General features: G+C 42.5%; 1 protein-coding gene and 1 non-coding gene across 3 annotated transcripts in view; both read left to right on the forward strand.

The window, feature by feature from the left end:
* The window catches only part of DIPK2A (divergent protein kinase domain 2A), a 78,457-nt gene that overhangs the window by 15,451 nt on the left and 36,962 nt on the right, over positions 1-26,044 (forward strand). The window lies entirely within an intron of this gene.
* LOC144793271 (small nucleolar RNA SNORA50) lies at positions 25,239-25,374 on the forward strand. Its single transcript, XR_013602868.1, has one exon. It is a non-coding gene; the product is annotated as a small nucleolar RNA SNORA50 (small nucleolar RNA).

The raw sequence follows: 26,044 nt of genomic DNA on the forward strand, positions 1-26,044 counted from the left end.
AGGAGGAAAAGAAGCTGTTAAGTTTGGCGGTTTGACTAACCAGTGCTGGGTGCTATCTGCCCCACTGACCCCAGTGGAAACCGAATGGATCATTGTGCCGCTCTTTAGCAGACTAGGGCATAGATGCATCAAGCTAAACACCACTCGCAAAGGAGCCGATTCTCATAATCTGCACCTTTGCGACCGGTATTTTTGCAGTTGGGATGCATCATCCCAAATGCAAAAATCACAATGAAAGAAAACGCAAAATTGCGATTACTTAAATTGCTATTGCATTTAAGGAATCTCAAATTGAGATTCCTTAAATGCAATCCATTAAAGTAAAAAAAAAAATAGCGATTTCGCTAGTAGGGGAAGCAAATTACCATGAAGTTGAATTTCATGGTAATTTGCAAAAACTTTGAAAAATGCACTAAAGTGCATTTTTCAAAGTTCCATTTTACACACAAACATGCCCATAGGGCATGTGTGTGTGCAAGATGTACCCATATGCAGATTTCAGGGGTGCAACAGGGTGTCCTTTTGACACCCTGGCACCCTTGAAATTGCAATCTCAATTTGCGATTCTCTAATTGAGAATCGCAAATTGAGACTGTCTTCCCATTCATTCCTATGGACCTCTAGGCCCATCGGAATGAATGGGGAGGTATTCCTTAATTGCAAGTCGCAATTTGCGAGTCCCAATTAAGGAATTTTAAGAAATCGCTATTTTTTAAGCGAGTTATTCATGCATATCATCTTGCTATTCCTTATTAGCGAATCCTTATTTTTCGCTAATAAGGAATCGCAAAATGAATGCTTGATGAATCTATGGGTAACTTTCCTACTGATTTTCCTTTGGAACTAACCTATTGGAGAGGCTCATTGGCGGGGGAAAATAAACGTAATGTTTTGATCCCCTATTGCTCGTTTGCTCTTGTTTCGCCCATTAACCTGGTGTTAAGGATACTGTGACCACTGCACGTACTGCGAAGCACATGCAGGGCAGGCATCTTTGCCAATAACTGATCACTTTTAGGAGCACCCTGGTTAGCATGACCACCTACTCTCCAATTGGGGCTAATGGAGCTTGTTTAAATAGCAACAATACCCAGGACCGGATGTACCCCAGCCGAGTAGTTATTCCACCCAGTGTGTTTTGATCAGGGCCTTCAACATAACGCAACTCATCAACTCCCCCGTGAATGCACTCCTTATGTTATTGTTGGATTCAGTCCACCCTCCCCTTTTTCCTCAAAGACCGAGTTGGAGGGATTTGAAGCATTAAGTTGTACACTGCCTTAATCTAATTAGGGATGCAAAGGCAATTTGTGGGAAGTCATTTTGGTGAGAGGTCAGATGGGTAGGCTATGGCTAAAAATGGTCAACCAGGAATTGTATGATTAAGTTTAGACCTCATAATGGTGACAACATATCTGGCCATAATTTACTTAAAGCTGCTGGCCTATTTTAATCAACCAAACATTTTGCCCCAAGCACTATTTCTACAGTGAACAGGAGCTTTTTATATAATGTTCAAAAATTGAAATGGTTTGTGCTGCTAGATACCAATTGACATGCTAATTGTAACACTGAGTGCTCAGTGTCTGATTTAACTGTTCAAAGGAAAAAACAAATTCGGGAGGGGTCTCCCTCCCGCGTGAACCCAGTATATTTTTCCCTTCCTTTAAAAGAGCAACCTGGAAGTAAAGCTAAGTTATGTAGTAGCACTGATTGTTTGTTTTGAATATCCTTTTTTTTTTTTTTTTTTTTCTTTTTTTAAATAATTATTTTCATTAAACAGTTCGACCATCATACACCAATTAATTATAAGCAGGCGACTTTACCATTTCTCAGTGACATTGTATACAGTACATAATATTCTTGATTAGATCAGGGTGTATACAGAGTGTCAGTGTCCGCCTGTTGACTAGGTGGGAGACAAATGTCGCCTTGTAGCAGTTCCAAGCTCCCCAAACCTTGTTCCATTTCCCAGGACAGCCTCTAGCTATGTAGACTGACTTTTCCCTGTACATGCACCAGTCTAGGTCCTCCTACCATTTCCCCAATTGAGGCAGCTGACTAGCGCCTCACGACTGTGCAATGTTTCTTTTCGCTATAATATATGCTATTGTTGCCCACTGCGTTGTGCATGTGTTGAGGTCCGTGGGCTCCCGGACATTCAGTATGCACCTCCGTGCCTCTGGCCGCAGTTCAACCCCCAACACTGTCCGTAGTGTGTGGTGGATGTCCCTCCAATACACCTGTATCTGTTGACAGTGCCATAGTATGTGGATGAATGTTCCCAGCTCCCCACATCCCCTCCTACAATCTCCGCTTCCTGCCCTTCCCTTACGCACCAGGCAGGGTCCTTTTACATAAGTCCTATGCAGTATTTTAAGCTGCACCAATCTCAGCCTGGCTTGGATTGCAACGACTCATGGGGGAGAAATTGCATCCTGCCAGTCCTCTTCATCAAGTTCTAACCCATCCCCAATCCACTTTCCTTTAAGGGTCAGCAACGGATCTTCCATGTTGGTAATCAATTTCCTGTATATGAGGGAAATGGTCTTCTGCGGGAGATGCCCATCCAGCACTCTATCCTCCAATGGGGAGGCTTCCTGATGTGTCGTGTCGCTAGGGATCTGAGTGAGTAATGCATGGTGTATTTTGAGGTAACGGTAATTAATACTCTGTGTATGTCAAGCTATACTGTTTTTTGAGCGATGCAAAAGGCTGAACCGATCCCTCTCCCCAGATGTCTTTGATCCACGAGATCCCTATGAGGTCCCAATTATCAAAACCCTTGCATTTCCAGAGATTCCCCAGTTTCTCCGAACCCCACAGTGGAGTGGCTAGTGTAAGTTTATTCTCCCACTTCAGGTGCCTATTGACTGTGTGCCATGTGTGGACGGCATGTGCTATTGGTCCGGTCAGTGGGAATCTACGAGGTCTGGCGTATAATGCCCTAGTGTAGTCTCCCCCTGGGAGCTGCCACCTGTCCATGGCATATCCGGGCTCCCCCGGATGGCCATATATCCCGTGGTTGATAGCCGCTAACTGCGACGCCCAATAATATTTCTTTAAGTCGGGAAGACTAATTCTCCCGTCGTACCAGTTGAGAGTTGACTTTGCGAACGCTATGCGGGGCCTGCCTTCCCAGAGAAGCTGCCTCTGGAGACTCTCAATCTCTCTGAAGTAGGACGCAGGAACCAGAGCCATCGTATTCTAAAGTGCATAGAAAAAAACGAGGCAATGCCATAATTTTAAACAGGACCACCCTGCCTAGCATGGAAAGACGGAGCGATGTCCAGTGCGCGACATTGTTCTTAAGTCTCTGCATGGGTGGGTCCTGATTACGGGCAAAGCGGAGTTTCGAACCCAGCGTCACATAGATACCAAGATACTGGAAACCCTTTGGTGCAATCTGGATCGGGAAATGTTGCGGTATTTTGGGTGAGTCACCTTGGAGACGTAAACTACTGATTTTGACCAGTTCACCGTGAATCCAGAGTATCTTCTGAATATTGCTAACACATCCAGGAGGCATATCCATGAAGCTCTGGGATTAGTGAAGTAAAGAAGGGTGTTGTCTGCATATAGGGAGATCTTGTCTTTCCAGTCCAGCGACCACCGCATTCCACGGATGGACCGGTCCTGCCTAATCCAGGCCGCCAGCGGTTCTAATGCCAATGCAAAGAGGAGCGGTGACAAGGGGTAGCCCTGCCGGGTGTCCATGCTTAGCTGAAAATCTGGGGACTTGCGATTATTTACTACCACCCGGGCCATCGGGCCAGTGTACAGGAGACAAATCCAGCACGTGAATTCTGGACCAAATCCCAATTTACTCAAAACCGCAAAAAGGTAAGGCCATTCAACCATGTCAAACGCCATGGTGGCGTCCAGTGATACTAGCGCTGCCGGCTCTAATATTGTAGGTGTTCCACTCAGTACTCCGTGTAGTCGACGCAGGTTAAGGGCTGTATTGCGATGAGGCATTAAGCCCGTCTGATCCAGGTGGACCAGGGAGGTGATAGCCATAGTCAGACGCGTCGCCAGCAATTCTGCAAGGATTTTGGGCTCCACATTCAGCAGCGATATTGGCCTATAGGACGCGCAGCTGGTTCTGGGTTTGCCTTCTATACATGACCACTATGTTGATGATGCGTTGATCATTTGGGAGCATTCCCATCTCTCTACTCTCCATGAACATAGCACGGATGTAAGGGGCCAGTTTATTAGGCCTCAGTTTGTACAGTTCAATTGGGATCCCGTTGGGCCCCGCAGCTTTTCCCGAATTCACACCTCTAATAGCCCTCGCCACTTCATCATCTGTCGGTGGGGAGTCCAAGTAGTCTCTGTTTTCATCTGAGAGTATGAGAAGTCTGATATACCTAATAATCTCACTTCTTCCTCATTGAATATACCGGCCGTGGTATACACCGAGCGATAATAATCTACAAATGTGTCTACTATGGCCTGTGGGTCTGTTATAGAACTGGAATCTTTTCCCTGTACCTCAGGCACCAGTCTCGATGCCCACTCCCATTTATCTAGCCACCCTATCAGCTTTCCAGCCTTGTCTCCATGTTCATAGATTCTACTCTAGACCTCTCTAATCTGCGCCCTAGCTCTATCTCTGGCGATGCTGTTGAACTCATCTTGCCTCAATCGCAGGAGGTGAAGGCCTTCAGGGGTTACTGCTCGGTCTAACTCCTATTCTGACCTCAACACGTCCTTCTGCCCTTTCCAGTTTAACCTGTTTTTCCTTCTTCGTTCCTGTTATCAGGGTGAGTGCTCCCCCCCCCCCGGATAACTGTTTTATATGCATCCCATAGGGTCTGAGCAGAGTTAACTGTACCCTCGTTCTCTTGAAAGTAATTTTCAGTAGCTTTGATGAAGTTCTTCCGGGTAGCCGGATCCTTCAAATACCACGGTTTAATAGGGGCTCCCCTGCAAACGTTTACGTGATCCAATTCGACAATAAGCCACACAGGAGAGTGGTCTGAAATGCCTTGCCCCAGATGATGCGTCTCTCGGACAACATGGGCATGTGCCTCCGTGACAGACTGTGGTGTACACCAGATATGTGTGAATTGTGTTCTTTATGGATTGTGTGATCGCCAGCTATCCACCAGCCCCACCGTGTTTACAAATTTAGGCAACCACCTCTGAGCGGGTCTAATCACCCGAGGCGGATGGCGATCTAGGTCCCCGTCCATCACTGCATTAAAGTCTCCCCCAACATCAGAAATCCTAGTGGAAATGTCAAGAAAATCGAGCCCAGATCTTTGAATGTCTGTCTGTAGGCCAGGTGGGTCATATACTGACACTAATGTGGCTGTTTTCCCTTCCCATTGGCCCGAAACCCCTATACATCTACCCCTCTTATCTGACCATGTGGCCTGTACTACGAATGGGAACGAGTTTTTAATCAGTATACCCACCCCTCGAGACCCAGAAGTAAATCTTGCATGTGCTACCAATTTATACTCTCCTCTATTCAAGGCCATGCATTTGTTCCCTATTAGGTGAGTTTCCTGTAAATGGACCACATACGGGGCGTGTCTTCTGATAAACTGGCTGACATTCCGTTGTTTTATTTTATCCCCCAGTCCATTCACATTCCAACTGAGGACTCTGACCCCCAATCCCTGTTTACCGGTAGTCATTATGTCTCTGTGGGTGTCACTCTAGCGCTGCTTTTCCGTTTGGTGGTGTTGAAAAATTCAAAACATTATATAATTCCCCTGCACCCCTGCTCGCAATATCCGCCCATCACAAACTGGCAGAGTGCCTGTCGCCCTACACACTAATACTAACTAACAAGTAAAAGTAGTAAAGAGAAGGAGAGCCAGCACACCCACACCCCCACCATCCCCGAGCCCATTCCTACCCAAACTAATTGTCCCTTGAAGATCATTGAGAGCATAGTTGCAGTACCATAGTATAGTGAAAGTTTTGTCCAACTGTGGGGACTATGGCCCCTGTACCTGCCACATTGACACAGTCTGCAATCACCATCGCCGGACCTCACTCCTTTTCCTCCTGATCTCCACCTCGGTCTTGTGCCCCAGAACCATTGGGGGCCGACTGTCTAGCCAGTCAGACGCCACTTCAAGATTGTCCAAGAACCACGCAGACGCGCCGGGAACATCATGGCGTACTAGAGTCCTTTGCCTCTTAGTTTCTACTTAACGGCGAGGAAGTTCCTGCGTTGTTTCTGCACCAACTGCGTGAAATCTGGGGAAAAGGAGAGTGTGGCATTTTCATAGCGCAAGGGGGGTGCCGCTCAGGAAGCAGCCTGCAGGATCGCTTCTATGTCTCTAAAGTTTAGGACATATGCAATCATTGGACGCAGTGGAGTCCCGGACTTTGGTCGTCCCCCTCGGACGACCAAAGCCCGGGACAAATATTTTCTTGCATGACATGATTATAGCCAATGCATTCTCTATTAGAGGTTGTCGGTCTCTAGATACTGATACGCATGTCATCTTTGAGGGCTTTAGTTCATTGTATCAGAGAATTGCAGGTAAGCTAGTATTTAAGAAGCCAGGTGTATTTCACTAATGTATATGGTTTGAGACCTGTTCAGTAGCACACAAAGCCTTGAAATTGGACTTTAAAACCGGCCCCAGGTGTAATGCTGATGTAAAGAAAGTCCAATAACCCTAAAAAATCGTATCAGAATTCTGGAAAGAGGAAATCAGATGGAAAGCTTGGAAAGATCTGGAAGCGAGGGAGACGGCAAGAGATGATGGGGTTTTTGGTAACGTTGTAAATAGGTTAATTTTTATAAATGATGAAGTGCCAGATCTTCTGTGCCATATTAGGACTGATTGCTGGGAGGAGCATTTTAGGAAGGTCTTCTAAGTAGGTAAGCAACATTTTATGTAGTTGAGGATGGGGGACATATGGATATCAAAGCAGCGACTCACAATTTATTAACCTCAAGGAGGTGATTTCAGCTATCAACAAATGCGCCTTTTGGAAAGTCCTGGGGCCTTATGGCGCCCCAGTTGCACTTTTTAAGCCATGATTGAGCTTTTGGGGCCTTATGTAACTACTGTGCTCGGAGTGATTATTGTGGGCCCATTGCCCGAGCCTGGGAACTAGGCAATCATGGTATAGTCCCATTTCCTCGCTCTGTTCTACTTCTAAAGTCCAGAGTAGAGTCTGTATCTAGGTTGGAGAAATGGGCTGACTATAACAATATATCCGATATTTAGGTCGGTTTCTGGTGGGGTATGGGCCCTGGATACCAGTGCCTTAATTTGGGGAACTACCTGAAGGCCGGTTGGGGGCAGGAGATTGGTGTTGTCATGCATATGGCTTTTATGGACCTCTTCTGTGCTGTAAACACGGTTGACCGTGCAAAACCCTAGGTTATGTTAAGGTCCATGGGGGTCGAGCAAGCACTGGTCGATCTTAGTTGTTTACATTGGAATGCTTTTGATAAGGTCCAGTATAGCTAAGACAAGTGTACATCCATATTCAGTTGTCCTGGGGAGTTCCGAAAATAAATGGTCTGAATAATATTTCTCTTTAGGGGAAGAATATGCTCCAAATTGTGAAGAGCCCAATTACAATTTGTATATACAGACAACACTGTCCTTGTGAGAACAGCTGTTTACATTTCCTGCTGGACTGCTTTGTTTTATTCATGAGCGTGTTGGACCTAAAAGTTAACCTGCCCACACCTTACATCGTGGTCTGTGGCCCACCAAAACACAACTGATAGGAGTGCAAAATAAGTAGTGAACGTTGAACTATTTAGGCATTCCTTTTGATGGCTAACTAAAATGGTGCCGCCTAACAAATTATAGATGTATACAGTTCCAGAGAGTCGTGGACTCTGTGTTAACTTTGCATCGAGGCTTCTACATAGACAGTAAAGTAACTTAAGTATTTTTAGAAGTCTAAATGTATTCCAGTTGGCTATATGGGGCAGGAGAGTGGGGCTATATGAACTCGCTACCATTGCAAATGATTGAGAACAGCTTTTTATATAAGCTGTTACCGGTACCCAAGAGTACAGCAAACCTAATATGCCATGCTGAAACAGGGATGACTTATTTAAAGGACATGTTAGGTATGGCCCCTGTCTTCTTGTGGCACAAAATTTGGGGTTTACCAGAATCTGGGTTCTCAAGATTACTCCTTACTGATTGTTTAGTGCTCAACAACTTGCTTCAACTTCCTGGTTTACCTATTAAAATGTACTTTTACTGCAATGGGTGTTCCTGATTATTAGATGTTTTCTGATGTATTCGATTAACTTTCCAAGGATGATATGAAAAGAATATACGTGTTATGAAGACAGGCTGGGTAATTTAAAAACACGTTCTATTCAAATGGTCACCAATTCAGCCCTCTACCAGTTTGCGGGACAGAACCTTGTTTAACTCTTATCCAAATTGCCCAGATTTTATCTTGCTCATTTTACATCAAATACTTTGCACTTTGTAATTGCTTTTCCGACTCGGACACATGGTTTGATCAACTTCTGTTTGCTGCTGTGAATTTCAACAGTTACAAAGCACTAGTGACTTTGTTTTTTTATGTCCATTGTAGTGTCACACGTAGGTGTTTTGCATCTTGCCTACTTGTGGCTAATATCCGACAACATCCTATTGTGTTACTGTTTTTACAACAATTAACCAGCCTGGAGTTTTGCTAAGTGTTATCAAAGTGGCTTTGATCATTAGACAATGTTATGGCACTTCTGTTACACTGTAATTATGTACATGTTTTTTATTTTCTGGTTGCAAAGTTGTATGGGATTTCTATTTAAGTGTTTTTATATGATCATGTTTTTTATGTGTTCTACAGTTTTTATCTGTCCTTTGTGTATATGCTTTTATGGTCGTTGGCCAAATAAAGTTGTGATGATGGCAGGTTACATGAGACTCCCTAATATTTCTTGCCAGTTAGTGTTAGGAGGTTTTTGTTTGATGCTGCTACAAACTTTGGTGTGCCACTTTTTAGTTAAAGGTACTCAGTTGTGGCAGAATTTATAGTAAGAATTTAATTGCCTTAAAGGATTGGTAAGAGGATAATGTTAGTACAAGCTTGACAGCACTTATAAAATTGACTATTTGGCTACTTGAGTCTTACATTGTAGTAGTACCTGAGCTTAAAGTTTGTTGCACTTTTGCTTTAAAATTAGATTGATCTTACTTTGAGGATTCATTATTAGGTATGCTGCTCCTTAGAATGCATCCTTATAAAACTACAGTCCTTTGTAGCTCTTGTGGACAATTGAAATTGATGCTCAACAAGGCAGGCAGAGTTGTACTATATATGATTATATGATTTCTGTGCCCATGCATTGTTAACAATTACAAATGTATTTGCTGGTGGCTGGCCATGTCCAAGTTAGTGGAGGAATGAGTTGGCTATAAACTAATGGTGGGGAATTCTATCACCTGAAGCTGTAGTCCTATTTGAGGTTGAGGACCAATCTTGATGTTTGTTTAATCTCTGTAAGTAGAACCCACCTTCTGCAGCCCAAACTGTTTGCCTGCCAGTTTACAGTGCAATGATTGTCTGCTACTACGAAGGCAAGATATTTATCCCAGATGTTCAGACTTTTATTTATGATTCCTTTAAAGCAAACTTAACTGTTAAGCAGAGGATTTGAAAATACTGTAAGTGTAGCTTTCTTTATTGACCGTGGATCCAGTATAAAAATTTATGCAAAGTATAAATACTTCTGCTTTTTAGAATGCTTTAAGAATTTCTTTTTGATAGTATGCTAATACCTGCATACAAATAGAAGCAGGATTGATGATTGCATTAAAAAATAAAATGTACCTAAAAATGATTTGCCACTTGGGGAAAAAAAGAGAATGATGATCACAGTTGTAGATAAGCTACTGTGCAATAGTTGAAATTACTAAATGAAGATTACATAGTTGTGTTAAATTATAGTGGTTATTTTCATTTTAGTAGCTTTTTTTACTTAAACATTTATTAGATTTTATGACAAAATAGTAAGAGGTAAAAAATAGATACATAAAGGCAAATACTACATGTGAATAGACCGATGCAAGAATTCATTGATTGTCATGTCTGTCCTGTATAATTAATGCATCATCTTTTGTATTGATCAATCAATCCATGGGACCAGGGACCTTTATGAATCAGTTAATTGTCCATATTAAGGATACTAGTCGCAAAATGAATTATTTACTGTTGTACAGTATACGTCATAACCATAGCTTGCACCAATCAAGTTTGTGTCTAGAATTCTGGAGTGCGGTCATAATTTCTTTTACAACATTCATTGCTATTATTAGCTCCCTAATGTGTGCAGTAAAGGGGGGTATTGTTCACAGGGGTTTTGTTTACGCCATGAAATGGTTTAGTGTGGACCAAATTGCTCTTGAGTTTGCTTTGCAGGGGGTGGTTTGAAGTGAAATGTTATCAACACCCTTAATGAAGGAGATCCAATTCCTCCAGGCAGTTGATGTAAGAGTAGCTGTATTTTTCCAGTTAATGATGCGTTTACACGCTAATGTGAATAAAAGATCTAATACGTTTACATCTTTCTCATTTTAAGATGTGAATCAAGGGGACCTGTTAGAAGAAATGTGAATTCTCCTAGGGGTGAATTTGAAAAGTGTGCTGATTAACTCCAAATATGTCCTCCCAATATGTTGCTTCGAATGGGCTGTGAGAGGTCACCACCCCCTTGGTTACAGTTTTCCAACACATGGATTTTCCCTAAGTTTAAGTTTATGTAGTCAAGATAAAGTCCAACAAGTTTGTTAATACAGCAGTCTATTTTCCTTAGTGGTCAGAAGGTGAGTTTTAACAGTGATTAAGTAAATTATAATGGGTGCAATCCTCATTTCACGGTCTCTGTCCCCCCCCCCTCCATGACCAGCCATCCAACAAGCCAGTTATTTTCCTGATTCCGTTTTTTGTTGTGACTGAGCAAGTTGACAATGTTGGAGAATTCTAGCACGAGGTATCTTATGTGATGTGGTTGCCATACAAGATCTGAGTCGCCCAATAACTCCTTGGAACCCATAACTTTGTAATAAGATTATCTCGGACTTGTTTTTGTTGAGGGTGTATCCTGAGATTTTAGCATCTTCAGCGATGGAATAATTTATTTGTGAGATGGATTGGTCAGCTTCCTCAGTGAATAGGACTATCAAAATATTGTCTGCATATGCAGCTACTTTAATTGTTTTCTTTTCTCTTCCAAATCTGATTCCTGTAATGTTTTCATTGTTTCTAATAACTAGTAGGGGTTCAAATGCCAGGAGAACAAAGAGGGAAGGGTAAAGCTGGCATCCTTGACGTGTGCCTAGGCGTAGCTTAAAGTCTTGAGAGAGGAATCCCTGGCTCGGACTCTGGCACTGGGATTAGAGTTTGGAGCTATTGCCATTCGCATATGAGGTGCCAAGGTTAAATTTCATCAACACTGTGTTAAGGTATCTGCAGTTCACTTTGTCAAATGCTTTTTCAGTGTCTATAATGTGATTGCGATCGTTGGCGGCGTTCTAGTTTAAGCTTTGTTTTTCACATGGCAAATTAGCTTGGTGTTGAACGTAGAAGGATGCATTTTTTTTAAAAGCCCACTTGGGAAGAGTGTAGCAGTTCAGGCATATATTGTTGGAATCTGCGAGCAAGGATTTTGTTGTAGATTTTACAGTCCATGTTGATGAGAGACCTGTAATTCTTAGTCGGTGGAGGGTCTTTTTCTTTGGGAATAACCGCAATTAAGACCACAGAAGGTGTACCAGAGATCGTTCCTGAGATATCAAATTGGGTATGTAGTTGGAGAAGGGGGCCAATAGAGTGATTCTCCAAATGTCTTGTAGAAGAGGGCTGAGAAGCCGCCTGGGCCCGGGGATTTACCACTTTCTAATCCCCTTTGCAATTGCTTGGATAGAGATAGGGAAGTTCAGACCCTGCTCCTCTTTGAGTGACGGGAGGGGATAGGTTAAAGTATTTTTAGCTGTCACTCTGTGAAACCTGAATTTGCTATGTTGCCATGCGCCTCACCATCTTTGTGACTACAGCATCCATTTCACCTCTGTTTCACTGACCACGTACATGTCGACCTGACCTTTTTACCGCACCCATGCTAAAATGTGCCAGGAATGTTGTGATTGCAGATGACCTCGCCCGCAGGTTTCATTCCTGTTCCAACTACTCGGCAAGAGGCAGGTGACTGCCCCATTTCTGCATCAAGCTCCGTGACGAAGGGCAGGTGATCTGTATCTCCAACTCCGCAGGCTATATGGACTTTGTGTTCCTTCTCTTGTGAGGGGAGTGTCCACATCCTATAAAGGATGCTGTGTGCTCCTTGCAAGTTGAACAGCCTCCCATTACCTACCTCCAGTGGGTCACAGACCCACTGGAGGTAGGTAATGGGAGGCTGTTCAACGGCTGTTGGTGCCACGTAGTGCAGTGACAAATTATGGCAGCAATCTCATTATGTAAGAGCTTAGATAATAACCTTTCTGATTATGTCAGGACTCCTACTATAATAAGGTTTGAATACTAGCAGTTCACTTATTTTACCACCATTTCACAGACCTACATACTGAGGCTGGAAGTAGCGTTAAGCAATAGTTTCAGGGTTGTAATGCCCATTTGAGTCTGTGCAAACCTACTAATTTGCATGTTTTAGTGTTTTTCTCCAACTCTTCTCTAATCTTTTTCCATACTGATGAAGGTTGGAAATTTATGCATAACAAGGGCAGAAGTAAAACTTCTTCCAGGGTTGAAAAACGGATTGGAGGAAAAGTGAACTTGTGATTACTCAGCATATTTTCGAATAAGCAAATCTACACATGCATATTTGCTCGTATTAAAATGCAGTTCACCAATATTTTTTAGGAGTACCATTTCCGTGCTTGCTTCTGTAAATTCTTATAAATTCATGAAAGCCATAAGTATGGACTAATGCTTGGGCATTTACCATTGGATGTACTTTTTTGGTTATCTTAAAGAATAAGACCCCTAATTAGGTCTGGGTTTTAACCTAGACCTTTTGTTTTGATTATCTATCGGCTGACTTCACTGTGAGTGACAATGTAAACAACAAGGACCCCCTGTTAGAAACTGAATTCGTAATACAGGGAAATGACAGTGTGAGAAAAATAAACAATTGATAATACATACGGGGAGGAGGAAAGTAGAAAGCACAAACCCAAATAAGAAAAACAAACTTGCATTTATTGTGATAACGCCGAAACGCGCGTCGATGACTAATATTGTTCGCCACTGTTTTAACATTTTTTGTGCAATTGTGCTATAAATACATTATTTGTATATAATCGATTGTTTATATGATTACTTGGTTTTTATGCTCTCGCATCAAATGTTTTTAATATGAATATGTACACTTAGCAATAAATGCAAGTTTGTTTTTCTTATTTGGGTTTGTGCTTTCTACTTTCCTCCTCCCCGTATGTATTATCAATTGTTTATTTCGTTCACTGTGAGTGACTGCATTCTGTTCTTTCCCAAGGAACTTATTGGAGCACAAGGTAGTTTTGTTTAGTGCAAGGTACTACTGTGGCAACGTGTGCTTTGAGACCCAAAAATATATTTTTGATTTTTGCCAATGTTGGTTATAATGGGGAGGGCCCGGTAGCTCCCAAAACAGTTTTACAAAAACCATATCAAAACAAATGCATTAACTAAAACGCTGACCAACAATGGCAAAACTATTGGCTTTTTAAATGCTAGTTTATTTTCATGTTTTCCATAATTTTGTTTAAATTGGTTACACTGATTTTTCCATTATGAATAATTTTGAAAATACTAATGTGCATTAACACATCTACTAAATGATGCTTCACAGACGTGGTACCTAACACTTCACAGTAGCTTAGTAAAAAGCTTTTTTCCCTAGTGGCTTATTTCTGTGAACTTTTTATTTTGAAAGCAAAGAATCGACAATCTTTCTTTAAACCATCTGCAAATATCGGCATCTAATCTGGGAGCATTATGCATAGCCTCAGTGTTACATTTTGCAAATGTGTGTAAACCTTTTTTATACTGGAACCACTGTCGGTAGTGGAGTTCAAGCTTACAACACTTCCATACACCACTCTCCCTAAGGATGATGATAAAGGTTTTGCATGAATGAACCATAAAAACGAGTTTGAACAGCATCAACATTTGGACACAAATATTACCTTTACTCCCTACATTGCCCTTCAGTAATTCCTAATGGGCTACTGTGAACTGGCAGGTAAAGGTGTTGTGCTGCTGCGGGTAGGGTCTATGCACGCCTAGGACAAATAAACATGAAAACTGGTTGTCCTTAACCCCAAACAATATGTTCTGTGTGTCGGACTATAGGAATTCCCCACCCCTATATGAATGATCAGAGACCAGTCTCTCCAATTTTTTAGCCAGTTTTGTGGGAGTGGTCAGCTTAGACAGGAATATAGTCTATACGAGAGTACGTTGATCGTGGGGATGACAAAAATGTATAGTCTCTTTAGTGTTCTGAAGCCTCCAGGCATCTCACATTAAACTGGTCACAGTTATTTTATGAGTTTGTGTCATTTTGAAGGACAGTATCTGCGTGCTGAGTCCCTATCAATGAATTTGGATATGACCCCTCCCCTTCCGTGTCAACGCTGGATGAGAGCGTATCTATATTATATATGTGAGATAAAGACAATCACCCCGTTTTTTTCACCCTTATACATCCGCATATCTATTGTGTCTAAGCAAGAGCTAGTTTTTGATTAAGTTTGCATTCATGCAGGAGGATGAAATTGCAGTTTAGTTTACAAGTGTACTCTAGAATTTTCTTCATCTCTAGGGTCTTGGTGTTTAGTGAGATTACTTTTAGTGATAGAGGTTTATTTGCCATGGTTTAACATTTATATTCGTGTAGTGTCCTGAAACCCCCTGTTTGATCTCCCTCACCCTATTTGTCATTTGAGAATGTGGCGATCAGGGGAATTTTTAGCTCACGCTGAGAGTAATCTCTGTGGAATAGACAGGTTGTGTAAGATGCTACATGTGAAGTAGCATTTATTGGCAAGGAGAATTAGCTGCTAGTGAGCTATTGGGCATGTCAGCCTCCAAAGTTTGAATGCTTCTTGTAAAACATGGAGTGTCTAGTAGATACTAGCCGGAATGTCATGTGAGACAGCGGCTCAATCTGTCTAATTTAGTTCCAAGATCCACTTGTCTAGGCATTACTGCCTCTTAAGTCTTGTAGATGTTTAATAGATTACTTAAAGTATGGGATAGAGGTCTTGAGCTTGCCATTTATCTCGGTGTAAGTGGGTTGCGTGCCTGAGGTTGTCTTTCGGATCTCTCTGGTTGCGGTGATGTGGCGATCTAGTGGAGTGTGATCAAGAATAATCCACTATCGTCATGTATGGTTAGGCCATGTTCTTGTAGAATGGGTTTGTACACTTTTAGACCATGCACATTGGTGTTGCCGTAGTCTGTTGCTACCGTTGAGAGAGTCTAAGAGGGCGCTATTTTAGCCTTGCAACAATTGTAAGCATTCTGAGAATTTAAGCCTTCTGTACAAACATTCAACAGGTTTAAAAGTGGGACTCCACTTTCTCTACTGATTGTTGTTTCATGGACTTAGTACCTTGTTCGTTACACCGTGAAATTAATTGTAGAGAAAATTAGAAAATAACATAAGTAGGTTAAATCGTTGCATCCCTGTTAATGTCAGTACACTGAGGACTGTGTACAAGTTATATTTTCAATTTAGGGCCAGTCAACATACCAGCATTAAAAAACTTTTTTAAACCAACTAGATAGTTTAACCTTCCATGAACCGTGGGGCAAGAAAGCCCTTCCTAGGTTTAGCAGTACTCTTTGAGTAGTCCTGTGAGATGTATATTTTTTGTTGCTATTACAGTCTATTTATTCTTCCTCATGTGGTTCAGAATTCATTCTAAATGTTGATTTCTTAATAGTTTGCCAACAACGGGTCTAGGTTTTTCTGCGCATGAGGGCTTAAAAGTAGGAACTCTATGCGCTATTTCCATCTCCAGTTATTTCTTAATACAAATTCCTTTTGATGTAGGGAGTTATGTTTCTAAAAATTTAGCTCATGGTTCTGCAGTATCTTCTGCCCCTTCTGGAACGCTAAATATGCGGAGGTTCTCGCTCCTATTGCGATCTTCCACTTCTGACATTTGCCTTTGTCGGTTCTCTGAGTTAGACTTCAGCAGTTAAATCTTTTTTTGCGTTAATTTGGAAGTCTTCAATGTTACTGATCCTGTCTTCCACCTCTGCGACTCTAGTTATCACTTTTATGTCTGATCTGACTGTTTCAATGTCATTTTGTATAGCATCCGTGTTAGATTTTGTTGACTTTGCCGAAGTCATGTACTTCAGCCAGTTTTTTCAATATGTTCAATTTTGCATTAATATCGGTTTTCCATTTGACTGCGGATTCTGGATTAGTCTGATCGTCTTTAGGTCTCCTATGTGTTGCTTTGGTTTTTTTCTCGACCATTGTGTGACTTCTTGTTCTTTGGATTAGTGCAGGGATCCTGGGAAATGGCAGAGTGCTGCAACAAGTTCTGGAGTTCAAAGAGTGGTTCTCCTATATTAATGATCACTCTTATCCTCCTTAGTTGCTGTTTGGTTATATGTTGGGCTCTAGGGGACAGAGCGCCATTGTGAGAGATTGCTGGAGGTCAACTCTATTTGTCACTGTGCACTGTAATTTGCTGGATTTGCTCTATTTGTTGTTTTTATTGGTATGTACTATTAGCTTGTATTCTATTGCTGTATGGTTGTATTACTGGCATGTGCACTGGAGATTAGTGGTAAAGGCATTTACTGCTGCAGTGCTTTTTAAACAACGTTTTCTTTATAGGCTACTTCGACTTCACTTTGGCTGCACTATAGTGATTTAGTGTATGTTTCTGCTCTACGCTAAGGAATCGCACAATTGTCTTGTGATAGCATCTCGGTACGCAGTTAGGGTACTTAGCGTTACTTGGAGTATTAGAGGCCTTCTATGCACACGGCCTCTGCTCTTGGTTGTCACTGCTTTTAGAGGTCTACTATCGAGTGCAGTCGTGCTTTCCAAGCATTGTTTGGGCTCAAGGGACATCTTACACGCTGACTGTATCTCCCCATAACTTGCCACTTCCCAGCAGTTTAGTATCTGCACGCACCATGCTGCCAAATCTGTGGCTGGGAAAACATTCTATTGTCTTTGTGCTTGCGCTATAGCATTTAATAGGCTCTGAGTGGTCTTTTTATGATTGTTGTTGCAGCCCATGCACCCTTTGTGCAGCTTGTGGCGCCATTTTCACCATGCAGTCCTCCTTCCCCCTTTAATTGCTTTGCGGTGTTTGGACACATATGTACGGCCAGGCCGATTGATGCTGGGTTCTACACGGTATCTGTGTCGCAGAGACTGGCAAGGGCCGACCACTATATTGCTCTCTGCCTCTCCTTTGGAGATTGATGCAGTGCGGGCGTTCTGCTTGTTTAAGTGCTCCCTTAAATGCGCACAGTATCCGATTGCACTACACCGTTAATAGGATCTCAGTGTTCTCATTATTATCGTTGTTAGAGCTCTTGCACCCTCTGTGTAGATCATGGCACCATCTTCACCATGCGGTCGTCCTGCTCCTTTAATTGTTTTGTGATGTTTGGTCGCTCATGGAAAGATCAAAACACTCGTAAGGGAGTAGTGACTCGGACACTATCTGAAAGGTGGTTCGCGATCTGAGTGTAGCTCTGGCTATTGTGATTTGTGGATGCGACACGGGTATGTCTGAGTCGCAGGGGCCGTTGCGTGCCAGTCTCCTTATCGCTCTCAGCCTCTCTGCCGGGGATTGATGCAGCGCATGTGCGTTCTGCACTTCAAGTGATGTTTAAATGCACTCTGCTTGTTAAAATGTCTGACCTCTTTATTGTGAGTAGGGTGTAGGTTCCATAGTGCACTGTGAGGGGGCTACTATTTTCTCTGTAGAAGCCTCGGTTTCTCAGTTAGGGCTGTGGTGCCAATTTGGTTTCAGTACGGCTCCAGGGCCCCCTCACACTGGATCTTGATGTTTGTGCAAGATTTCCTTCTTTCTGAGCGGCGTCCGAAGATCCTCACCTTTTCCAATGGCCGATTATGCGATTTATTGACGTGTGGACTGCCATTCCTCTTTCATTTAGTGATGATGTTCCTCTGGGCATGGAACCGGAGAGCTACACTGCCATCTTCTCCGGAGTCCAAGCCACACTCCTTCATTTTAGAGGTTTTTATTGACAAGCTTAACACCGCCACAATTTGCAGGTTACAGCTAATTAAAAGGTACAATCTGAAGACATCACAAAACGCAACATGGACTGATTTTAAGTAGGCTGAAATTTTTGTGAAAAAAATATTGACCTACACTAAAGCTACATTTTTATTTGTGGGTGTAAGTACGTAGTTTGACGATTAGTGGTATGTCTTCATTTTTATTAGATAAATTATTTTTGAATGTTAATGTTTTATAGAGGATTGATTGTGTTAATCTGAAGGGAACTTATGAAGTATGTGAAATCTAGGAAGTTTTGAGAGGGTCGAAGAGGGATGCGAGAAGAAGGTTGGAGGGAAGGGGGGTGTTTCTGCTGAGCATGTGTTGTGTGTCGAAGCACTGTTCTGATTGTAGTGATTGGTCAGAATGTGAAGTATATCACTTGAGCTATGTGGTCTGAAGGAACAAATGCTAGATCACAGTGGTTTGATGAAAGGTATGCGTCAAGCTTGTTCCACAAATTATTTTGTTTTCAAGGTTTTTATCTTCTTTTTTAGGTGTTCAATCATAGTCAGCCACTCCTTTTCCGTAACTGATGAAAGCTGCCATGTTTCAACTGAATGAACTTTAGAGGTGTTTTTTCTCTTTTATTTTTTGTAAATTTGTTTTAATTTGATTTGACATCGGTGGTAATCAAGAGATCCAAGATGATTGTTGTCCTTGTTTAGTTTTCATGGTAGTCCTGGGAGGAATGCTCGAAGTGCAACTAATAGATATGGTTCAAATTGTCTTACAAATCCAGGTCTTCGATCTACATTTCACCTCCTTCAAAAATGAACTAGAGGGCAGTATAGTATCGCACAATTCCTTTTCTCAATTCCAACATGTATCAATATTACTGGGGCCTAGTTTATGGAGTTTTATGGGGTTGAAAAGGCATGTGTCCGAATTGTTATTGAACATGGAGCTTTTTTTTTTAAGTATGTGGGGATATAATAGTTTGACTGCACTGTGGTCATCGTTGGATATTTTTTTAGCTAGGCGTTGGAGAATGGTTTTGGGAGGAGGTGGGAGTATCTGCATCTTTTTAGTGTTGCCTTCAGTTTGAAAAAGTCATAAGTAGAAGCTCTCTAATTTGTATTTAAATTGAATGTCAATAAGGGTGAGGATTATTTTTGGTGCCTTGAGTATCAGATTGCATTCATTCTTTTTATAAGTCCGTTACCAATTTCTTCTGATTTTAAAACGAATTCATATTAGGTGTTGAGGTTTCCTCATGTTGGAAATTAATGTTTCCACATGATTGTATCTCAAGACTTTAAAAATAACGCCATTGGGTTGCTCATTTCAATGTCATCTATAGAACTGGTGGGCTCCCTCTATCTTGAACTCTCTTCATTTTGAGTTCAGTGTGAGGGAGCCAGTTCTCGAGGACATTGACACAAGACTATTTTGGTTTCTGTAACTTCCAGGCAGTCAAAAAGCCTTATGTTCCCTACTTTGTTGGAATATGCTAGATCTGTAATTTTGCGTTGAAGCATCTTGAGTTAACATGAGTAGCCCTCAATTTCTTTTGGCTTGTAAACTTGTCTACTAGGTGGTACTAAGTAGAAAGAGCAGTGGTACAGTTTTATACACGTTACATATCCTGGACTACACTGTGATCAATTCTGGCATAATGAAAGTGCCGACCGATTTAGAGCTCTGCTCTGGGAGGCGTGGCCAAGCTAGTAGCCATATAAAACGTGGCACTCTAACTCAGTCCACAACGCCTGTGTTTCATTTATTTGAGGCACTGAGAGCACACTTTTGGCTGTGTTACAACCCTGATGGAGGAGATGGGCCCGCCCTGAGGATTGTTTGGTGTCCTTGGACCCTGGAGCTAAGGGAGGAGGTTCCGCAGAGCCAAGGGACAGCGAACATTGAGAGTGGGGGAAAGTGGGGCTCTCTGCTTGCACCTTGGTTGGGGAACAAGCCGGTGCTCTTCTGCATGTGAGGATCCATGAATTTGGCTGTGACCCACTGCTGAGCAGAGGCCTCTGGCTCGACTGGTGCGACTGCGCCAGGTGGGCCTGGTGAGTCATAATGGTTGCCAGAGGAAGTGGATAGACCTAAAACTATAACTACCTGACACAGGGCAGAACAGTTGGCGCCTACAATCGGGAGCCTACCTGAGACTGGGATTCTGGGAAGGCTATTACCCCACGCTGACTGAACAACACAGGGATATCTCTGGTACCCAGCAAAGCATTCAGACTCTCTTAAAAGTATTCTGAAATGTAGAAAATATTTTCTTATGAGCACCTTTGGACTACTGTGTCGAACCTCCCACCTCGACTCAGACATCCTTGCGTCTGTTACTGAGCCCCCCTCCTGTTCTTGACTGCTTGTTGGACCCTCTAGGATAGCTGTTGAAAACCCTCCTCCCCCCCCCCCCCCCCCACCCCCCTCCGCCTCTGCCAAACCCATAGTTAATTATAGTGGAAAGTAACAAAACCTGCCTCTGTATTGCTTTGAATGGTATCTGGTGATAGTGAAACAATGTGGAACGCGATGCCTAGACCATCGGGACTGTGGTGACCAGACAGTCAATACACAACCTAGCAGAGGCACACTGGATGGTTAGGCAAGAAAATACCCACCTTCTAAAAGTGGTATTTTGAAACCCAGAATGTAAAAATACACCTCATGAAAATATGCATCTTAACATTCTGAGTTCTGGCATATCAAACTTGATTTCCCCATCTTGTTCCCCACGGACAGTAATGCTCCTAAGACGTTATGAGCAAACTCTCCAATCTATCCTATGGGCACAGATAGTGGAATACTTCATTTTTCACTATTGTAAGGCTATCAGGACATGACACACATCAGCAGGACATGACACACACATCAGTTCATGTCCGGTCTTTCACATACACGCCACCCTGCTCACAGGGGTACATTGGACCTACCTTAGGGGTGACTCGGGTACAACAAGCATTTGCAATGCAACAGGTCTCGCATTTACGCGAGTTTGAGCTACTGGCATTGTAAATGACAATGCCTTTTATTTACGTTTTCGTAACATAAATAAAACCCATTGTCATTTACAATGCCAATAGCTTAAAGTCACGTAAATGTGAGACCTATTGCATTGCAAATGCTTGTAAACCTTCAATTAAGATGCTTGTTAAAGTCATGTGGGTATTTAGATTGTTAAATAAAAATGTTTGTTTTTATTTAAATATAATTTAAAAGTTTACCTTTTTATTCTATATTATAATAAATATACATACCGTTATTATGCATGTATGTATACACAAGTATTCAACTAGGCAACCAGAAACCTGTGGGTAGCCATTGGCCCTAGAAGTCCATGCTAACGTTAGAGTGTGCACTAAACAAATGCTAATTATGTAACGTAACATAAATTGTCTGCAGTGCTGGTGTTGCATTGAGGCAATCTGAATTACAAGATGTAAGCAGCATGAAACAAATTGACACAAAAAGCCTTATTTTGCTATGTGAAAGATTACCCCAAAAACAATATGTAATTTTTCTGGGACTGAATAGTACTCAGTTAATTGACTCTGGGTATAAAAAGCATAATCAGTAATGGCATAATTGAAGTCTCTAACATGCAGAGTGTACGCGTCACTTTAAAAGAGGTGTACACTCACTGAGCTATTGTGTCATAATGATCTGTTTTGTGAAGCCAACCAAAATCTTGGATCAGAACGAGCTAAGTGATTAACACAGGAAGAAGCGCCGACCATAGCTTTTTTTGAGCAGGCATTAATTACAGGTATTAAGTACCGTATTTTCTGGCGTATAAGACGACCCCCTACTTTTCCTTTTAAAATATAGGGTTTGGGCTATATTCGCTTTCTTATTAAATGACACCGGCGTATAAGACGACCCCCTACTTTTCCTTTTAAAATATAGGGTTTGGGCTATATTCGCTTTCTTATTAAATGACACCGGCGTATAAGACGACCCCTAACTTTTGAAAAGATTTTCAAGGGTTAAAAAGTAGTCTTATACGTCAGAAAATACGGTACACCGTGTGAGCTCAGTAGGACCCAACAAGTCACCAGCTATCCCTTCCGGTCCAAGTGATTTTACTTTCTTCTCTGCAGCATGCAGACAAAGGCCGTGTCATTCTTGGAAGCTACAGTCTGTTGGCTTTAAAAGCTTGTATGTTTGATTGTGCTCCTGAAGACCACAGAAGTAAGGAGAGCGGGGCAGGCTTATAACATCCTGCACAAAATACCACAAGACTCTGGCTCCCTGTGAAACGATAAAAATTCAAAAGTTCCACTAAAGCCAAATTTTAACAAGCAACTTAGTGGGAGGGGCAAAACAAAGGCAGCATTAGCAATGAAGGGAGGGGACGGGAGTACCAAGGCAACAAGCAACAAAGGAGGAAACAAGACGGAGGGGAAACAAAAACAAGTTTAAAAAAAAAACCACTGGGAGGAGAAACGCGAGAGACGGCCTGCGGCCGTCAAAGTGAAAGTACGGCCGGCATTGCTGTGGGGAGGGTGGAGGAGAAATGCGACACGCCTGGATATAGTGTGAAGCAGCAGGGGCCTTGGCAGTGAAGCTTCACTTCAAAGGTGTGGGAGGGAGTGCGGCTCGGCTGAGCCAGAGCGCACGTTGGGGGAAGCTTGTGGGGCGGAGCGGGAAGAGCTGCTGGGGAACAGATGGCTGGCGATTTGATGCTGTGCACGTGCATTTTAGGTCAATGTGCTTGCGCATTGACCTAAAAGCGCACGGGCACAGCACCAAATCGCCAGTTAGTTAAAGTCTGTTTAAGCCCCTATAGTCTCGCTCCGCTCAATGCGCATGCGCATTGACAGGTCGCGAGACCTAAAAAGGGAAGGTTAGGACCTGGCAAGTGGGTGCACATGCGCGGTCGACATGGCAGTACCAGACTAAATACAGGCTCTGCAATGGCAGGCCTGAGTTACATTTACAGGCTGCTTATGTGGATGGCACAATCAGTGCTGCAGGTATTTGATTTACAGGCCCTGGGCACACAGTGCACTGTACTAGGGACTGACTAGTAAATCAAATATGCCAATCATGGAATCACCAATCCTTAACTAAAATTGACAAAGGGAGCTCTTTAGCACTGAAAAACCGTGGCAAAGTGCCCAAAGCATCTACACCGGCAAAAACTAAGTCCAACACACAGCAAAATAACAGGAGGTAAAGGCAAAAATACAGGGGAAACGGACGCAAATGATGCTAGGTCTAACTGAGTCCATGAGAAATTATCTCATGTATACATACACAGAACATTAATGGCATGACCATGGCTGTGCATAATACATGCAATCCATTAAAAAAGAGCAAAACAAAAATTTTACAAATACAACAATTATATTTTTCAATATATAGATATTATAGTGCTGAAGGTCTGATTTTTATGCTCTTTTGCACCACATCTCTGGCAGGACGAAACGTCCCTCTGTGATAAGTTCGGGAAACTCTTAAAGTATTAATTTGCGGAGGCAAGTGGGCGATTCTTGTTGTGCGTTCCTGCACATCGAAATGCTCAACGTGTCTCTTTACTTTTTCCGTGCAGACGCCGCCAGCTCGTGCAGCTGTCCTGGATAAAGGTGTACGAGCCAGTGGAAATGTAAGCGTTAAGAGTTTCCCGAACTTACCACAGATGGACGTTTGATCCTGCCAGGGATGTTGTGGTGCGAAAGACAGCTTAAGAGTACTCGTATGTTGAGTCCTGAGGAGCACCCATAAAGATTGAAGGGTTTGAAACGCATCAACAGCATTTTCACCCCACAAGTGCATTATTTATAATGACTATTTGAGCTCAATGTGATTGGTTTTAATGTTTTAGGAGTGATTCCTCCCTGAGTTTCTAGGCACTGTAGGGTGCTCAGCCCATATGTCTTAAGAGAATTTAATTGAAATTTAAAAAACTTGAGCTCCTTTTGGGAAGAAAGTCACAGTGGGCACAATATTCTTTGTGTATTGAAAAATGTAATTGTTGTATCAGTACTTTGTAGGTCTCGCTGAGCCAGCGCATGTGAGACATTTAGTATCGGTTTTCAAAATGCTGCCGCAGGCTTTTAGTGGCCTAGAGCTTGCGTTCACACGCGTAGCCGCCATCTGCCTCCCTTCCAGCGCAATCATTTTCACTTTCACATGCTGCTGCGCGCGCGTCACTAGCGTGTGTTTTTACAGCCATCTTTGATAGGGCTTTTTCTTTCTGTTTGTATGGGTGCGGCACTCGACCTCATACAGAGGCATGTCGATAGCTTGAAGACAGGAGTAACTGTCGGGAGAGATTTGGGCTTTAAGTGGGGACACTCCAGCACCCCTGGTTAGAAGACGAGGAACCTCTGCATTTTCACAAAAGCAGGTGGGATGCTTGAATTAAGGAGAACAGGCATGTTCAATGTAGAGTAGTCCACTCATGTAGGTATGCAATATCTTTCCACTCTCACTTTTTCTTGGGTCTCACTTCCGACAGTACGATCGGCTTGCGAGTCATTTTGTTTACTTTTAGAGGGCTTACGGCGCGCCAGTGCCTCCCATTGGTTGACTTTATTGTAGCTCTAATTTCTTTGCTTGTTTACTCGGCACGTGCCGCCTTCACTAATTTGTATGTGTTTGTCCACCATGGCACATGTTCTACTCATTTGCACAAGTCAATTTCTCTGCATCCAGAACTACTTTCTCTTTCGGTTAAATAAGGGTGCATGTGTTTGCAGGCAGCCCCCGCATTGTTGCGTAACTCCTGTTAGTGAAGGCTGCATCATTGGGGTTTTCCCCCATAATTTTCAGGCAATTAAAGTTCTTCATGCATAATGCGATTTAGGTGGGTGAGGGGGGTGTAGAAACTTACTACGCTGACATTTTACATTTCTGATGAGGTTGTGCGGTGGGAGGCTAACTATTGGCACGAAATGATGACTAATATGTGTTAGACTTCTGATATATTTTAAGCGGCCTTTAAGTTCTGACGTGCCAGTATTTTTTGGGAGGGGAAGGGGGTACGCTCAATTTGTGATCATTATTTTAATGGCTTTTGATAGGCACTGTCTTTGAACCGGTGGTAACCCCAACAATGGCTTCACTGGCCAAGCAACAGTGCAAGAGTAATACCTTGTTTATAACTGGAGTTTCTTGGAGCAAACACAAGTAGTTCTTTTAAGAACAAGTTACATGCATACACACAGGCTTTTGGTGGCCCAGCGCTTGCGTTCACGCACGCAGCCGCCACCCTTCCAGTGCAATCACTTTCACTTCTTCATGCAGCTGCGCGCGCATCAGTAGCGTGTTATTTTTTTTTTTTTACATTACTACAAGCTTTCCGCGGTCAATGCTTGTTTTAAACCTCATTGGACTGTTGGATTTTCCAATTGGGAACAAGCGCTGCACACGGTTCACGGAAACCTGCTTAGTTTTATTTCATCATTGCATCCGCATTGGAAGTATTATGGGCTTTTCTTCAATTTTTTATCAGTTTTTGGAATTTTTAGCTTGGCTGCATTTTAAGCACTTCTCACAACTGAACACGTTTTGCTTTATTTGATCAACGTTGATCTCGCTTCACAGCTGCTGCACTCCAACTTCCATTATTGCGGTCGCCATGGAACACTGTGCCTTTTTCCATGTAATTCTGCATGTTGGCAACAAAAAGCGTTCACAAACGTGTATGTAACAAGCAGAACCACTTCACAAATAAAGACACGTTTTCAACAGTGAAAAATGAAAAAAAAAAATCACGTATTCATGTGGCATACAGTTTTTGTATTGAACCCGTTTGGGAGTTTCAGCAAAAGTAATACAGTACAAAGGTGGAGTGGAGGTCGATGACAAAATGTACAACTTTATTA

Source organism: Lissotriton helveticus, chromosome 11 (assembly GCF_964261635.1).
Source record: "Lissotriton helveticus chromosome 11, aLisHel1.1, whole genome shotgun sequence".
Taxonomy (NCBI): Eukaryota; Metazoa; Chordata; class Amphibia; order Caudata; family Salamandridae; genus Lissotriton; species Lissotriton helveticus.